This window comes from Stenella coeruleoalba (assembly GCF_951394435.1).
Source record: "Stenella coeruleoalba genome assembly, chromosome: 3".
Lineage (NCBI taxonomy): Eukaryota > Metazoa > Chordata > Mammalia > Artiodactyla > Delphinidae > Stenella > Stenella coeruleoalba.
Window position 1 is genome coordinate 72,583,330 of NC_137148.1, and position 14,819 is coordinate 72,598,148.

Here is a 14,819-nt window from a genome sequence, read left to right on the forward strand (position 1 = left end):
AGAAGGTGGGAGCAGTTGACTAAGGGGTCTGACTGAAAGAGCACCATGAAGACCTTTGCCTTCCTGCCACACCTTCTAAATCTCTAATTATCTCTATAAGTAAGAAACTATTGCCTCTCCAGTCCCTTTGATAGGTGCAGTTTTCTCAGGTGAATTGGTGTATCAAACAGTTCACAGCAATTTATACTTTACCATAATTTAGTTTGTTAGATTGGGGCAAACAGAAATACCTAGTGAAATCAGAGAACTATGAAAATTTTGGTGAAGAATAGAATCAGTGACAAATTTTGAGTGTGGCATGTTATCTAAGGAGTCTGATATTTGGGGCAGGTGGATGGGGAGCACGGCAGGCACCATCATTCATAAAATCCCTAAATACCAAATCAGAGTGAATGGAGAGTGTCTGCAAAAGTACATGGGAAGGAGGCAAGGTCAGCTGGGTCCTTCTGATAGATTCTTATTAAAGTACACTGTAGTCTTGAAATCTAACGGATCTTTATACACACATATATATGCACGCCTTAATCCTGAATCTGGTATCTTACAGCTTTGAGGACCACTCAGCCCCTTTTATTGACTCCACATTAAAAAAAAAAGACAACTTTGGGTAATAAAGCTTAATCAACTCCCTTGGTGTAATGAGGATTTAGAGGAAAAAGTAACATTTCTAAATAAGAAAGAATAGCCTAGTCACAATCTTATGAAGACAGTATTACCTAATTATCTCACAGGTTATTGTGAAGATAAAAATTAGTTAATAGATGTAAAGAATCTTTTAAAGTAAAAGTACTATATAAGCAGAAGTCATTTTCATATTATTATTGCCTCTGATCAATTATGATCATCCATTATATACTTAATCAACACTTGTTATTGATGTATGCAGATACACTTCACACGTGGGCAGTTGCAGACTAATACCCCATACCACATTAAACCAAAGGAGATGAGCTATGTAATACACACACACCCATTGAGATACCATATATAATAATTTAGTCTTTTTATTGCAATTCAGTAAGATTCCCTCATACTGATTAATTTATAGCATTACAACAATAGTATTGAAATATAGTATTCTATTTTGTTGATATAAAATTCTAAAAGCCTGATCTTCTAGAAGGGAATGGTTGTGTCTTTTCACAGTTATATTATGACATATTACTACTCCTGGCATTAATTTAAACCTTGGGCTGCCAGGATTAATTTCAGAAAGTTCTGCATCTTTCTTTGTCAAGTACAAAGTAACCATGAGACAAGTCCTGGTGGCCAGTAGCCATCTCTTTCATGAGCTCCCTGGCAAGATCGGGGTTATTTGGCAGCAGTTTTAGCATCACATGTATACACACCCAGTCTGGATAAATGGGTGTGTATCACCCGATGAAAGTGATGTTAGCTAGAAGAAACTCCCTCTTGATGCTTCTAAAAGGATTTTTAAGAGAGAAATAAACTGTTATACAAGAATGTCCAAATCAACTGACTCTTAAAATATTTGCCTTCTGAGGCTTTTGCAGAAAGTTCTTTATTACCAGCTCAACTATAATAAATGCAATGTAAAATACATTAACCTTTACCCAATCTTAAAATTATAGCCTTATTCAACCAAAAGTGACTAACCTTTGTAAGTAGTATAGGTTACTTTTCTTCTTCATTCACATAGAATGTTCATGTGAATTTATTCCAGTTTTTAAGAAATTCTGTATTTTTAATATTACTTCAATCTCAATGTAAGAATAAATTACTGTGTTATTTTTGTAAAATATTGTATACTTATATCATCATTCAAAAACATGCCTTTTCTCTGGAGATAGTAGGATTTGTGGTTGTAAAATAACTGGACATCTGTTGTGCAGTGGTTGTTTTCAGTAATAAAACTTCCTTTTTAGTGAGGAATTTTCTTTAAGTAGATCTCTAATGTATTAATATGCTCAAGTTGTTATATTTACAATGTTTTTGCCAACTTTTGGACCAAAATTATGATAATTTCGTAAAACCAGGAAGTTATTGCTCTTTTCCTATTAGCTGAAAAAGTTTGCAAGTTTAGTGATATTTCTTCTTTATTATTTTGGAAGAAGTCACACATGAAGCCAACTAGGCCTCAGGTTTTCCTTGTAGGAAGACTTTTAATTACAGATTCATTTTCTTGTAAACATATAGAACTATTCATATTTTCCATATGCAGTTCTTTCTGTGTCAATTTGATAAATTGTCTTTTTTTCTAGGAATGTTTCCATTCCATCTAACTATTCAAATTTTTTAGTGTTTGTAAGAGATCTGTAGTAATGAACCTTTTTTCGTTCTTGATATTGACAATTAGTGTCTTCTTTCACTATTTTTTCCTCTCCTCATCAGTCTTGCTGGGGTGTTTATGAATAGTACTGTTTTTTCCCAAATTCAGCTTTTGACTTCTTGATATACTCTATTGTGCATTTATTTTAAATTTCATTTCAATTTCATCAATTTCTAGACTTATCTTCTTGATTTACTTTTGGATTTTATCTGACTTTTCTCTTTCTTTATTCTATTTATCTTATTTATTTTATTTGCTTTGCTTACTATGTGCCATGTACTATGTATTTATTTTGTTTATTTTAAAAATTTTCCCCAGCTTTATTGAGATATGACTCACATATATAATTTTGTAAGTTTAAGGTGTGATGCTTTGATACCCACATCTATTGTGAACTAATTACCACAATAAGGTTAGTTAACACCTCCATCACCTCACATAATTACCTTGTGTGTGTGTGTGTGTGTGTGTGTGTGTGTGTGTGGTTAAGAACATTTAAGATTTCTTCTCTTAGCAACTTGCAAGTATGTAATATATTATTGTTATAGTCACCATGCTGTACGTTGGATCCCCAGAACTTATTTGTCTTATGCTAGAAATTTGTGCCTTTTGACCAATATCTCCCCACTTTCCCCATCCTCAGGTCATGGCAACCACCATTCTAATCTCTGTTTCTATGAGTGCAGCTTTTTTAAGATTCCTCATATAAGTGAGATTATATAATATCTATCTTTCTCTGTCTAAAGTACTTCACTTAGCATAATGCCCACAAGGTCTATCCATGTTGTTGCACATGGCAGGCTTTCCTTCTTTCTTGTGGCTGAATAATATTGTAGTGTATTGTATATATTGCAATATATATCTCACATCTTTATGCATTCATTCATAGACAGACACTTAGGTTGTTTCTATGTCTTGGCTATTGTGAATAATGCTGGTGTGAACATGGGGGTGCAAATATCTCTTCAAGATCCTGATTTCATTTCCTGGATATGATAGTTCTATTTTTAACTTTTTGAGGAACCTCCATACTGTTTTCTGTAGTGGTTGTAACAATTTACGTTCCCACCGAAAGTATATAATCTTTATTATTTCCTTCCTTCTGCTAACTTTGGGCTTAGTTTTTTCTTTTCCTAGTTCCTTGAGGTGTAGAGTTAGGTTGTTTGAGATCTTTCTTTTTTCGTCATGTAGGCTTTTATCACTACAGACTTCATCTTAGAACTGCTTTTGCTGCATCCCATAAGTTTTGGTATATTGTGTTCCATTTTTGTTTGTTTCAAGATTTTTTTTATTTCCCTTTTGATTCCTTCTTTGACCCATTGGTTGTTTAGGAGTGTATTGTTTAATTTCCACATATTCGTGAATTTTCCAGTTTTCTTCCTGTAATTGATTTCTAGTTTCATACTATTGTGGTTGGAAAAGATACTTGATATGATTTCAGTCTTTTAAGATTTGTTAAAACTTTTTTGTGGCCTAATATATGATCTCTCCTAGAGAATGTTCTGTGTGCACTTGAGAGGAATGTATATTCTGTTGCTGTTGGATGGCATGTTCTCTATGTCTTTTAGGTCCATTTGGTCTAAAGAATAGCTCAAGTCCAACATTTTCTTATTGACTGTTTGACTGGGTGATATATCCATTGTTAAAAGTGGGATGTTGAAGTCCCCTACTATTATTGTATTCTCGTCTACTTCTCCCTTCAGATTGGTTAGTATTTGCTTAGTATATTTGGGTTCTCTGATGTTGGGTACATATATATTTATGATTATTATATCCTCTTGATAAGTTGACCCTTTATCATTATATAATGGCCTTCTTCATCTCTTGCTACACCATTTGAGTTAAAGTCTATTTGTATGATGTAAGTATAGCTACCCCTGCTCGCTTTCAGTTCCACTTGATGGAATATCTTTTCTCATCCCTTCTTTTTGAGCCCATATGTGTCCATAAAGCTGAAGTAAATCTCTTATAGGCAGCATATATTGGACCCTTTTTTAAAAAAAATCTACCCAGCCATTCTATGCCTTTATATTGAAGAATTTAATATATTTACATTTAGAGTAATTATCGATAAGGACTTACTAATACATCTTATTAATTGTTTTTTTGCCTATTTTATTGTTCCTTTCTTCCTTTTTCCTCTCTTGCTATTTTCCTTTTTGAATCGGTGCTTTTCCATGGTGATATGCTTTGATTCCCTTCTATCTTTTGTGTGTCTACTGAAAGTTTTTTGCTTTGTGGTTACCATGAGGCTTACATAAAATATCTTATTGATGTAACAATCTATTTTATTGGTCAACTTAACTTCATCTGCATACAAAAACTGCTCTTTTACTCCTCCCCTTTTCTTTTTTGGGTCACAATTTACCTCTTTTTATATTGTGTATTTATTAACAAATTAATGTAGCTATAGTTATTTTTAATACTTCTGTCCTTCAACTTTTTTAGTAGAGTTAACTGGTGAACACACTACCTAACTACTGTATCAGAATTTTCTGAATTTGACTACATGCTTACCTTTACATGTATTGTATATTTTTATATGTTTTCATGTGACTAGTATCCTTTCATTTCAGCTTGAGGAACTCCTTTCAGTTTTTCTTGTAAGGTGGGGCTAGTGGTAATGAATTCCTTCAGTCTTTATTTCTCCTTAATTTCTTAAGGACAGCTTTGCCAAGTCGGGTATTGTTGGTTGGTAGGTTTTTCTTTCAGTGCTTTGAATATATCATCCCACTCTCTTCTGGGATACCTCTAAGGTCTCTGATGAGAAATCCACTGATGGCATTATGAAGGTTTCCTTGTAAGTTACAAGTTTTTTCTCTTACTGCTTTTAAGATGCTTTCTTTGTCTTTGATTTTTGACAGTTTTATTATAATGTGTTTTTCAGAGAAGATCTCTGTAAGTTGAGTTTGTTTAGGGACTTCTATTATTTATTCAGAAGTCCAATAAACATCTTTACCAGAATGACATGCAGCTATCTTATATTTAACAGGTTTAAAATTAATCTCTTAGGGCTTCCCTGGTGGCGCAGTGGTTGAGAGTCCGCCTGCCGATGCAGAGGACACGGGTTTGTGCCCCGGTCTGGGAAGATCCCACATGCCGTGGAGCGGCTAGGCCCGTGAGCCATGGCCGCTGAGCCTGCGTGTCCGGAGCACAGTGAGAGGCCCGCGTACCGCAAAAATAAATAAATAAATAATAATCTCTTAAATGTGTGCTTTGACCTACATTCCCTAGGAAAAGTCCACCATCTACCTAGGTACCCATGTTGTGAACTTGAGAGTTTTTCTACTATTTTCCCCTTACATTTCACATCCTATTAATCACAAATTGTTTCCTAGTCTAACTCCTAAATGTCTTCCTACTACTTTCTCATTTTCATCTCTTATTTCATCACCATCTCTTCAGTTCATTTGTGTCATCTTTGTCTTGTCTGTTGGGTTGCCTCTTAACTTGTGTTCTTATCTCTAATTTCTTCCTTTTACAGTCCATTCACTAAATTTTGAAAAATGGAAATAACCATATCACTCTGATGCTTAAAACCCAGGAGGTGCTCTTCATTACCATCAAGGTCATGGATTGTTAGGTTGTCCACGGTTTGACTCTAAACTATTGAACCAGCTTTTTTTAGCATCCTTCCCACCCATCCTTTCCAGTTATCCTTTGTAACTGAATCACTTGATATTTCCCATGGTCTCCTATGCATATACCTTTAACTATATCTTCTATGTCTCAAATACTTTTCTTTCTTTATATCTGCCAAAAAAATACCTATTTTTCCTCTAAACATCAACTTAAATATCAACTCTTTAAAGTGTCTATTTTCAGATTAAAACACTACCTCTTATATATAACCTTGGTAGACTCAGAACCCGTCATAAATCCTATGATTGTGCCAATCATACTATATTATGAATACTTGAGTAAGTTAGCTATGTAAATTGAAATTCATCCTGGAGGTCAGTGATTAATTACAGAATATATGGTAAAAATAATAAATTTATGAAGAATGTGGGGCTTAATTTACCCCTTGATGGAAATATCTGAACTGGAAAAAAGAAAAGCCTTAACAACCAAGGCAAGTTTACACAAATGTGGGTTTAGAGAAAACTTTCATGATTTCTCTATAATATATACCTAATAAAATCTTACACAGTAATATGGTTAGCGAATTATATCTAAAATACCTGGAAGTCACCAAATGATACTAATGTCTCAACATTTTAAATACTGCATGAGGCATGTCATATCTTATGAGAAAAAAATCTTCTTATACATATATAATAGATAAAATTCTAATTTACCAAGAGTAATGGATTTTTGAATCTAGATTTAAATCACACAACATGATTTAGAGAAAGGTTTTAAAGAGCCTATAAAATTTTAAATTTACTTTTGTCTATGAAGTAGAACACCCAATATAGACTTGTTACCGCTTCTTTGTCACTGAGCCGGTTAATGCTATGAAACTATGAAAAACTGTACTATACTCAAAGTTAACAAAAGAAGGCTTCCTATACCTTTAAAAAATTTTAAAGACATTTTCATCACTTTTTGAAAATTGTGCTAGAAATTCTTCTAGCTTTCTTTTTTATCGTATAATTGAACAGTGTTTAACTAAAGTAAAGCCAAAGTAAATGAAGTCTGTCCTTAATTGATTTCCATTGGTTACCAGAAGTAACTCTGTTGAGAGTACCTAGAGGTAGTCTCTATTGCGTGGTGTATATTTAGTGTCTTTGGAAGTAGCCACCGATTTTTCTTGGGTTGGCTTCTCAACTGCTCTAGGAAAAGGAACAATCTGAAGAAAAATCCCTAGCTTTATCATGCCAAATGCAGAGGAAAGAGAATACAGAAGGGTCAAGAGCCAGGGTAGAAGCCAAGGGAATATGGCCCTGAGACATTGTCCCTAAATAGATAATATGCTGTTAATCTGGGGTCACAGTTACGTGACTATGGAAGGATAGAGTAATTGAGAATGAGTGGCAGAGTCATGTCATACAGAGGGGAGGAGAGTGAAGACTTACTTATCTCCATATTCCTACCTCTGAGCTGTAAGACCCTGACATATTAATAAATGTCAGTAACAGTAAAAATGACATAACAAAAATGATAGGTTATTTTGTACTTCCAAAACAGTTGCTTTTTTCTCTTTCTTGCTAGGTCATATGAATTCAACTTTAAAGAAAAAATCAGCAAATTGCTTACTGAATAACTATTATGTGCTAAGGCCTAAGTGAATTCTCTTCTATTTAAGCTAAGAATTTGTTTGCTCATGATGAAAAAATGCATAACTTAATTTAAAAATTTATTACAGTTTTTTAGTTTTTCAGTATTTTAGTTTCTTAATATTTTGGCATCATGTTTTATTTTAGATACTCTTAACAAATCTTAATTATAACCTATTCTGATTTTCCTGCTCCTGAACTGAATTACTTGTTTTATAAATAACTCAATCCTCTGAAAACAATCTAATTTTGCTAACTATATTAGGAGAAATGTTGTTAACGTAGAGGACAAATCTGTGTATTCTGAATTAGAACTAAGTAGGAGATACAGCTCTGTATGGGAAGTATGATATCATATGAGAGTCTTTATTTTCATTGAATTACTTAAAAAGAGAATCATGAAAAATATTTATAAATACAGGGAGCCTATTTACCTATCGTCTGAGGATTAGAGAAAATTGCAGTAAATCTATGGAAGAGAGATGTTGTCAGGATCTCTTCAAGGATTTTCTCAGGTGGGTGGTATGTTATTGCACACGGGTGTGTACACACACACACACACGCACAAATACATGAATAGAAATAGCAGCTTTCGACTCGCATTTTCCATTTATTCAGAACTCCAAATAAAAAAATATTGAGAGTATGCTTCTCCACAAAGTCTTAGAATCATAGAATCAAAGGGTTGGAAAACTTCCAGGCATGTCCTCAAAGGCATATCATGATTCAAAACCCTGTTCAAAGACTTGTTAGCTTCTTGAACTTCTTACTGTAAACATACTCAGTTTATATGACCTTTTATAGCTACTGATTATACAACTCATTCTACTACCCTTACCTCATTCTCTTAGCTTATGTTAGCTTTAGCTCTCCTAGCACCAGCCTCAGCTTTTCTGACTACTGCTGTATCTCTCCGAGAAAAATTCCAACTGATGCTTTGACTTACACCCCTCATGACTTCTCTTAAGTCCCTGGATCCTCTTCTTCACATGCAAGATGGAATCTAGGTGAAAAAGAACTTTATAAAGCATTGGATCCAGTCTCCTTTACAATCCTTGGGTAATCTTTACAGCAATCCCTGACAAATGTTCATTCACTTTATATTTGAACTCCTCTATGAGAAAGCATGTATTTCCTCCCAGGACTTTCCACATAGAGTAGAAATCTTTTAGATTCTGGCTCAAAATCTAATTGCTGGATTCACACCAGAAAAAACCCTAAACATTTCAATTAAATAATCCTTCAGTTTGTCACTGTTATTTTGTTTCCAGGCTAAACATTTCTTATTTGTTCAAATATTTCCACATATAGCATGGTTTTGCATCTTTTCACTATCTTAGTAGCTCTCCTCTAAACTTGTTCTGTCTATCCATCTATATCCATCTTCTTCTCTTACATTTTATTTTGGAAAGAATTTTAAACACAGAAAAGTTGAAAAAATTGCCAGAGTTCACATATATCCTTCACTCAAGGACATATATATACATACTTATATAACCATAGTACAGTGATCAAAACCAGGAAATTAACTATGATAAAACACTATTAACTAAATGGCAAACCTTCTTCACATTTCACCAATTTTCTCCATCTTTGGAGACAAGCATATGATTTTATTAATGTACCTCAATATATTAATGTGATGTATGATATTATTAGATAGAGCATACCTACCATTCCTAGAAGAAATCCCTCTTGGTCATTGTATTATTTCTTTTTTTTTTTTAACATCTTTATTGGGGTATAATTGCTTTACAATGGTGTGTTAGTTTCTACTTTATAACAAAGTGAATCAGTTATACATATACATATGTTCCCATATCTCTTCCCTCTTGCGTCTCCCTCCCTCCCACCCTCCCTATCCCACCCCTCCAGGCGGTCACAAAGCACCGAGCCGATGTATTATTTCTTAATATGGAGTTGGATTCTCTTTATTTATATTTCACTTAGTATTATTGTATCACTATTAATGAATGATGTTGGTTTATAGTTTTTTTTCCCCTTTGGACTGCCTTTATTTGGTTTAGGTAACAGTGTTTTACTTGCTTTATAAAAGGACTTAGGAAGTTTTTCTTCCTTTTAACAGTGCATGAGACAGTCTGGTCTCAAAAGGTTTGGTAGAATTCCCCTGTGAAATCATCTGGGCCTGTTTCTTTTTGTGGAGTTGTCCCTCAATAACTTTTTCTAGTTCTCTGTAGAAATTGGTCTGTTTAAGCTTTCTAAATCAAATGGGAACAATTTTGATAGTCTGTATTAAACTAGGATTTTATCCATTGTGTGTAGGTTTTCAAATTCATCTGCATGGAGGACTGAAAATCCTCATCACTTCTTTATGATATACCCACAAACATAAAATTCTGTTCTCCACAAATGGTGTCACCATAGTGACCTAGTTTGGCTAATATCAGACAGCATGACAGAGTTCTTTATTAATTGCTTGTATCTGTGGATAATGAAGAGAAGGCATATAATAGCCTTAAAATGTGTCTAGCATACCTTTGCCATTATTCAGTTTAATTTGAATAATAATTACAAGGGTTTTTGTATTCTGTACCTGTGTCCCCATGATGTGGTGTATTACTTAAGATACACAAGCAAAATAAGTTTTCTTAGTCAAGTAAGAGAAGTTGCCGTTAGAAGACAAAAGATGAGAATTATCTGTGATCAATTTAATATTCTAAGTTAAATGACCTGAGTCATTTTAATTACTGTACAAATTCATAGATAGATTACCTCCTTACTCCTTCTTTCCATAAGCATTCATTGAATACTATATAGGATAACCAAAAAACCAACTCTACCATGTCCTATATTTGAGTAAAAATTACACATTTTTTAATACTCATTTAAAATCCACCTGTAATATCCTTCTATGTAAAGGAGATAGCATCACCAAATAGCATTATCAGTAAAAAGAATATGTATTTAGTCACTCTAGCTGGTTGACACTTACAAATAAGCACCCATGGCCAGATGCAACTCTGACTCTTATTTCTAGTACACAGGCATCCAACTCTTAAGTAAGTGTCCTTAATATTTGGCACACCCAGGTACTGAAATGTAGGGACCTAAAAAAAGTGTACTTTAGCCAGTTCACTGTACTCACTCTGTGTAGGGAGGTGGCTGTAAAATTTTTCTTGATCGGAACACAGTGGAAAGAGCAGAGGCTTTGGAGGTAGATAGACAAGACGTCAACTGCTGGCTCTCCTATGTTCTAGCTCTGTGACCCTGAGCCGGTTACTCTCTGAGAGTTTGCTGTTCCCCATCTGTGGAATAGGTATAATAAAACCTGTGTGTCATAGGATTGTGATGTGGATTGAGTGAGATAATGCATGTAGAGAAAATGCATGTGCAGTACCTGGCACGGGGGTGGGGGGGGGGGTCAGTTCAAGACAGCCTTGTGATGGGTCTGTGAATGTGTGTCACACGTGAAGTAATAATTACATGTAATCTGTCAGACAAGCCTGGCTAAACATTATTGACCCTATGAATTCCTGAAGGGCAGCTTATCATTTTACTACCTCCAGTTATTCTGAAACTATTATTTAAATTATTTCTATCATTTTCTTTTGCATCTTTGACATTAGGATTACAAATAATACACTCTTTAATATTTCTGAAACTCAGAAGCTTTTATCAACCAAAGTCAGGACTTTGGTTTATTTTGCTTTCTTTTGTGTTTGTCATAAATGAGAATAAAATGCCTCTAAAGTTTGCAATCTTCTATGATACTATCTCATTTGGTTTAGGTTGATATAACAGAATACCATTGACTGCTGGGTGACTTAAACAACAAACATTTATTTCTCACAGTTCTGGAGGCTGGAAATCCAGATCAGAGTGACAGCAAGGTCAGGTTCTTGGTGAGGGCCCTCTAGCTGGTCTTGTCCTCACATGGCCTTCCTTGGTGCATGCAGAGAGAGATCCTGTGCTTCCTCTTATCTCAGAGCATTAGTCTCATCACAAGGCTCCACCCTATGACCTAATCTAACAGAAATTATTTCCCAAAGCTGCCATCTCCAAATATATCACATTGGGGGTTAGAGTTTCAACATATGAATTTGGGGAGAGGAGGAACACAAACATTCCGTCCATAGCTGGTATTTTTATAGTTTATCTGAATGTAAATACAATCTGAAGTGAAAGATTAAGTATCCATTTAGTTCCAGGGAGTCCTTTTTGGTAAGGCCACAAGTTGTAAAAAATAAGAAAACATAAGCTTCATTTATGTTGAAAGATGAGGAACTGAATCCTTCCATATCCAGAAACAACTAGATTTATTCTAATATTATTTTCGGACAGTAGTGTCATATAAATATTTTTATTTGTGATTACTTCAGTAGTATTAGTAATAGCTTTTTCCAAGTCTCAATACTTATAACAATATTATAATAATATGTAACTTCAACTATAACTTCATATTAAAGGTATTTGGTATGTATTTTTCTACCTTTTCTTTGTATATTCTAATATATATATATGCACACGCTCATACCTACATAAATACGCACTCACAATGAAAACAGGATATATTCTGTTTTGCAATCTACTTTTTATTTATGGGACAATTTTCTATATCCGTATATATCAATCACATTTTGTACTGTAATGTTCTATTATATTTATTTCACCAAACTTCTATTGGTAGACTTTTGGACTATTTCCAGTTTTTCTTTAGAACATTGTAATGAATATCCCTATATACTTGTATACTTGTGTTATTGTTTGCCATAGGATGAATTTTGAGCAGTGGAATGGCTCATTCAAAGAAGACATATATAATTATTTACTTTAAAAGATATTACCAAAGCGTTTTCTAAAATGGACATATCTATTTACACTCAAATCACAAAATATGACAGAACCTGTTGCTCCATGTTCTTGACAACTCTGGGCATTGTAAGTTTTTTTTTCAGTGTTTGCCAACGTGAGGTAGGTAGGTAGGTAGGTAGATATATAGATAGATAGATATACACATACACACATAGACATATATGTTTATATATATATACATATATAGATAGGTATGTTTTATATGTATATACAGATATATGTTTTTATATATATGTTTTAATAACATCATTTATTATGTATCAGACATCATCCTAAGTACACGTCTCATTTATATATCATTGCATACACTTATTTACCATTTTTATCTATTTTGTGACTTGCTTGTTCATCTTCCTCCATTAATTTTTCTGATTGTTCATGTTTTCCAATAATTTGAAGAGTAGTGTTTCCTTGTTTTCTTTTTCACTTTTTTTGGAGGTGAGGTGCACTGTATTAGGGCTATTAGCTTTTGTCTCCCTTGAATTTTTATTTCTCTATTAACACATCTTTCTCCTATCCATTTGTAAGGAAAATTTACATTTTAATGTATGAGATAAGCTTTTGTGTGATATCAGATTATTTCAGAGAATTAGTTTAAATGTTTTATGTGCTAATTAAATTTTCCAAGTACAATAATGGTACAGTTAACACATTGAGAACATTTAAAGTGATTTACTCAGGGTCAAAATGGTGAAAACGTGTTGCCACAAGAATCTCAGTCTGTGTTCATCCTAATTTATTAACTAGAGGCAGAATCAGGAAGAATAATGATTATGTTTTAATGCAGAATGCTAAGAACTTAGGCATTTGAAATATCAAGCTGAATAAAGCATTAGGAAAGAGGTAATTGTAAAACTGCAGGAGGTGGAGTTGTAATGAGAGATGCTTGTGAATTGCATTTCATCTTGCTTATTTTCTTTAAAAATTTTACAGATGAAATGAAAAAATTGATCAGCTTTCATTTTCAGATGCTCTGCATTACAAGGTATTTTGCAATATATCAAAAACTCTCATTTGGAAATCTAAGAAACCTCGTACAACCACAAATGGTCAATTATGTATTAGTTCAGGAAATAAATCAGTTATTTATAGGGGAAGTTTTGTTGAAGTCTCTAATGGAAAAGGAAATGCCCACAAATATAAACAGTTTGTCCAACAGGATATTTAGTGACTTAAGAAAACCATTCCTGGCTCAAAAAGATTTTCTGACAGTTGATTTGGGGGTTATATTTTCTACTTTGTGGCTTTTCAGGAGCAAGGAATCTGCTTGCTTTTTTTTTTTCTTAAAATAATATTTTTTTAATTATAAAATTAATCATTGTTTTAGAAATTATGGAAAACTTAGAAAATATAATTTAAAAAATAAAAGTCAGATATATTCCCATCATTCAAATATTAGTACTTCTGTTTATATCTAGATTTATAGATTTTTATTATGTAAAATTGAGGTCACACAGTTTTATCTCCTCCTTATTTCACTTAATGTCATATCATTAGAATTTCCCAAGCCATTGGGTATACCTCCACATTTTTTTAATGACATCACAATATCTGTCTCAAGATGGACTTTATCATAGTGTGTTTACCATTCCCCAGCATTGGACATTTAAGTTCTTCCCTTTCCTCATTTTTAATATAAAAGGTCTGCAGTGTGTGTGCTGTGTCACATTTCTACGTCACAGATTTCCTGAAATGAAATTACTGGATTAAAACTATGAAATTTTTAGAAATATTGCCAAACTGTCATCCAGAAAGGTTCAAAATTTAGTCTTAATGATGTTTCTGGAGAGTACCGGTCTCCCAACAGCAGTGCTAGGCTTGATTGTGAGCTTTATGGTTTTGACAGGTAAATGCAGTGTGTTAGGGTTGTCCAGAGAAATGGATCCAATAGGATGTAGGTAGGTAGGTAAGGAGATAGATAGATAGATAGATAGATAGATAGATAGATAGATAGATAGATAGACAGACACAAATTTATTGTAAGGAGTTGGTTCATGAGATTACGGAGGCTAGCAATTACCAAAATCTGCAGGGAAAGTCAGCAAGTTGGAGACCTGCGAGAAACAATCGTGTAATTCCAGTCCAGAGGCTGGCAGGCTTGGGGCCTTAGAAGAGGCAATGTTTCAGTTGGAGTCTGAAGGCAGGAAAAAAGCCAATGTCCCAGTTCAAAGACCATGAAGTAGGAACAATTCCCATTAGGAAGAGCAATCTACTTTATTCAGTTTATCTACCAATTTAAATGTTAATCTCATCCAAAAACACCCTCACAAACACAGGCAGAATAATGTTTGACCAAATATCTGAGCATCCCATGGTCCAGTCAGGTTGACAAATAAAATTAACCATCACATGCAGTGATTTATTATTGTTTCTATTGCTATTTCTTTCATGAGACCAGGGAGTTTGAATACAATCATATATTTATTCGGCCATTTGTACTTCTCTTATAAATTGTTCATGTTGTTTTTCTATTT

The 14,819-nt window shown here is 33.7% G+C and overlaps 1 protein-coding gene across 9 annotated transcripts in view; it reads left to right on the forward strand.

Annotated features, from left to right (window-relative positions):
• ADGRV1 (adhesion G protein-coupled receptor V1) overlaps positions 1 to 14,819 on the forward strand; it is a 565,462-nt gene that overhangs the window by 403,876 nt on the left and 146,767 nt on the right. The window lies entirely within an intron of this gene.